Raw genomic sequence first — 4,270 nt, 5'->3', positions numbered from 1 at the left:
ACAGCCAATTGCATGCTCCAAAAAAATCTCAACAACCAATAGGGACGCGAAGGAGGCGCGTAGAAATAACGTAGAAATAACGTAGAAATAATAATAATAATAATAATAATAACCGCAGCCTCTTTGTTTCATTTAAGTGGGATGATTCATAATACATACATATAAACATTGCTACGAGTACAATGTATGTATTCCCTGCTCCGTTTATATGCAGTGTAGGCTGCCCACTGCTTCACTGAGTGAATGGGTCAAATGCAGAGAAAAACAAGTAATTTCCCCATGGGGATCAATAAAGTATCCATTATTATTATTATTATTATTATTAATTAAAGGTTTAATCAAGCTGTTTCAAACTAATTCACTCAGCTTTGCCTATCTTGCTTCTCTTACTTTATATCGAAACCATTCACCCTTAGCTGTCCCCCTGACTTCATCCATTATGGTCATCTTAACATCTCCAGCTTGGCCTCCTTCTCTTTTTGTCAGTGCCACCACCTCCAAACCATATATCACAGCAGGTCTCACTATAATTTTGTAAATGTTCCCTTTCATTTTGGCTGCCGTCCTTCTGTCACAAATCACTCCTGACAATCGCCAGGTACTCATAACTGAACTCATCTACCTTCACTAACTTTACTCCTTGCATTTTCATCTATCTAGCTGTCTCTTTCTTTCTTTCATTCACACTCATGTATTCAGTCTCACTTCTAGTGACTTTCATTCCTCTTCTCTCCAGTACATACCTCCAGGTGGCTCTTGTTTTTACCTGCTCCTTACTCTCACCACAGATCACAATTTTTTCTATAAACATCGTAATCAATGAAGAGTCTTGCCTGACCTCATCTGTAAACATGTCCTTCAGTCATTCAACCAAGAGGTTCAGAACAGGATCTTGATGTAATCCCACCCCCATCTTGAACCCATCTGTCACTCGTTCTGCACACCTCACCACTGCCCCACTGTCCTGTCCTCCCTCGCCACTCTCATATACTTGCCCCTCCTGACTTCCTCATGCAGTACCACAGTTCCTCTCTGGGCTTGGTTATGGCTCATCAACTTATCCGTTTGTATTTTTTACAGGTCTTTACATTCTTATTCTTGATAACTGGTACCAGTATACTTCTCCATTCCTCAGACATCCACTTAAGTTTTTCCTCTATTGCCATATCTTTCTCCTCGATGCAAATCTGAGAAAAGTTCCAACCCGACTCCTCGTCTCCATATCCCTACAGTTTTCATCTCTTCCCTTAGTGTCCAGCCTCAATTACAACTCCGTATAAGCTCCTTCTTTGCCTTTGCTACTTTTCGCTTTACTGCACGTCTAACTTCCCAGTGCTCCTGTCTACTTTCTTCATCTCCCTGACTATCCAGTTTTTTATTTACTAACCTACTTTGCACTTCCTTATTCCACCACCAAGTCTCCTTGTCCTTCTTCCTCTGTTCAAATGATAAACCAAACACAGTCTTTGTAGTTTCCCTTAGCATGGCAGCTTTACTTTCCCTCTGTGCAGTGAATTGATTCTTCCCGCTACAACTTTAACCATTTAATCCTTGGGTCTTCCTTCACGTGCTTTCCTTTCTTGGTTTCCAAAGCACACACTGCTATACGATGCTTCCGAACTACATTCTCCCCTGCCGCCACATTACAGTCTCCTATCTCTTTCACACTGCGCCTTCTGCAGAAGATGTCGTCCACATATGTGAACCTTTGTCCATTCTTACACTATGTCCTCCCTCTTCTTGACCGCAAGTATTTCCATCCTTTTTGCAAAACTAATGACCATTTGTGCTCGCTCCTTAACATCATACCTACCCAACACTTCCCATGTTTCCTTCACCTTAATGTCCGTTAAAGTCTGCTTTAATTACTAGTCTCTCCACCTTAGGACACTCTCTACCACTTCATCCAACTTATTTCAGAATTCCTCTTTCTCTTCCAACTGGCATCCAACATGTGGAGCATATGCAGTGACAACATTCATCATCACCCTTTTGATTTACAGCTTCAAACTCAGTATCCTGTCTGACACTGTTCACATACTCTTCTTCAAGATTACCCCTACTCCACTTCTCTTCCTATCTATACAAGAACAGTTCAAATCAAATCAAATCAAATCACTTTTATTGTCACATCACATGTGCAGGTACATTGGTACAGCACATGTGAGTAAATTTTTGTGTGCGAGCTTCACAAGCAACAGAGTTGTGCAAAATACAATAATGTAAACAAGCAAAATACAAGAATGGCTACATCTGAAACTAATAAATATATGTACAATATATAATAGTATATGCATTTCTGGATGTGTATACTAAATATTTTTCTACGTGTGTGTGTGTGTGTGTGTGTGTACAGTAAAGCTACAGTGAATGTACTTTTATTGATCAGTGTAATTTTTTCTCTAAATAAAATCAATGCCATTTAAACCAGATGATGTCCTTCCCTTGGAGTAGGATACAAGTCCCCTGTATGAAAAGAGAATGTAAAATACTTCATTAGTGTATTGAGGAATAACTCTTTTTCATTAACTTAAAGGTCTAATTATGCCATTGAATAGCTGTGGGTTACCCTGCTTTGCCAAGCAGATGAACGCTATATAACAAATTAATTAGTCACGGTCTAAGTATCTCCTGTTGTATAAAAAATGCTATTGAAGAGGACCAAGAGTACATTTCTAAGTGTCCTTTACGTGGCTGCGTTGTGTTGTTATTGATCTTATAGGTAACTTTTGCTTTAAAAAAAGTCTCCTGTGTATCAACCTTGTAAAAATATAGCAGGTTCCAGTCGGGCAGGTGCTCAAAGTGTCATCTATAAATTCCAGCTTCACACACACAGCCTGGCACTCCCTTTTTACACTTAAAGTGGACTCCACTTCTGCATAAATACTTCAAATAGTCAATAAGGGCAGTCGGTGTGAGCAGCAACACGCAATAAAATGGAAGAAGAGGTGGTGCTGCATTCTGACACGGGATTGGGCCTTCAAACCAGCCTCTTATATACTGCTTATTCAACTTATTTACACAGATCAATAGCAGTTTGTTTTCGGGAATTCAAGCGTCCCTGTTGTAACCGAGCTTGATCTCCGTTTTGCTGTACAACACGGTCAATACCACGGCTGGCTAATGAACACAGTCTGCAGGAACAAAACGCTGGAAACCAAGGGTGATGGTTGTGGTGGACACAAACTCACACATTTCTCTCCACTCATCGCTCTCAATCAAGCGTGTTTTATTCCAATGAAAGGAGAAGCAAAATGCCTACTCTTGTTGTTCCTGTCGGCGTGCACCTGCAGTGAGCCTATCGATCTACCGGCACCCTTAGGGCCTAATTTAACTCTCAAGGATTCTGCTATGAAAGGAAGAAAATAAAACATCACTGGTTGAACATCAGGTAGTCGCAGGAAAAAGGAGGAGAAACTGGGTCTGCTTTGGATTGGAGATCAGCTCTAAGTCATGTGTGCTGTTTGTCTGAAGATCAATGGAACAACACTTATAATGAATATAGTCTAATTATTGCACTACAGAGCTCACGATGTGTCTGAATAGCTGCTATTACTGAGCTTATATCAAATGGGATAAGGAATGTTTTTAATTGCATACCTGTAGCCCTGACTAAACGGCATTTTACAAATGTGAGAATCATCACTTTAGTATATTGTTAGATTTTTTAAATAAAATGGCCAGGCAAGTTGTCCTTAAGGACCTCTGTCCCTTTTGATGCTATTTTATATATTTCCTGTCTGTAAACTAAACACTTAACGTGGACCCAAGAACGTTGATATCAAAGTTATTTTACAATGTGGGCCACACAGCCACACTGAAAAAATGGAGTCGACATCAAGCGATGATGAGCTTGTCTTGATATTTTTAAACAAGAAAAGGAAGACACTGAGACTCTGAGTTTATCCAATTCTCCAGCAGAGGGGACAATTACAGCTGTATCACATATTTCAGAATGTAAGTGGGGCAGTTTGAGCTCTTGGTGATACAGTTGGGACCTTTGATGAGGAGAGAAATAGTTTCAGAGAGCCATTTGACCTGGAGCAGTGTGTAGCTGTGTGTCTTTGGTAAAATAGCATCATTTTACTATTTACATATCATTGTATAATCATTACGGTGCACATTTTAAGCTATGAGCACATTTTTTGTCAGATCCGTTTAATCGCATGTGAAAAAAATCTGAAAAAACGAGCTCGATCCAACAAAATAAAAGCATGAAATTCATCCTGTTACACGGTTGGTGTGAATGGCTGCTCTAAGTATATGTGAG

Source organism: Astatotilapia calliptera, chromosome 13 (assembly GCF_900246225.1).
Source record: "Astatotilapia calliptera chromosome 13, fAstCal1.2, whole genome shotgun sequence".
Taxonomy (NCBI): Eukaryota; Metazoa; Chordata; class Actinopteri; order Cichliformes; family Cichlidae; genus Astatotilapia; species Astatotilapia calliptera.
Note: the sequence above shows the minus strand (reverse complement) of the source record.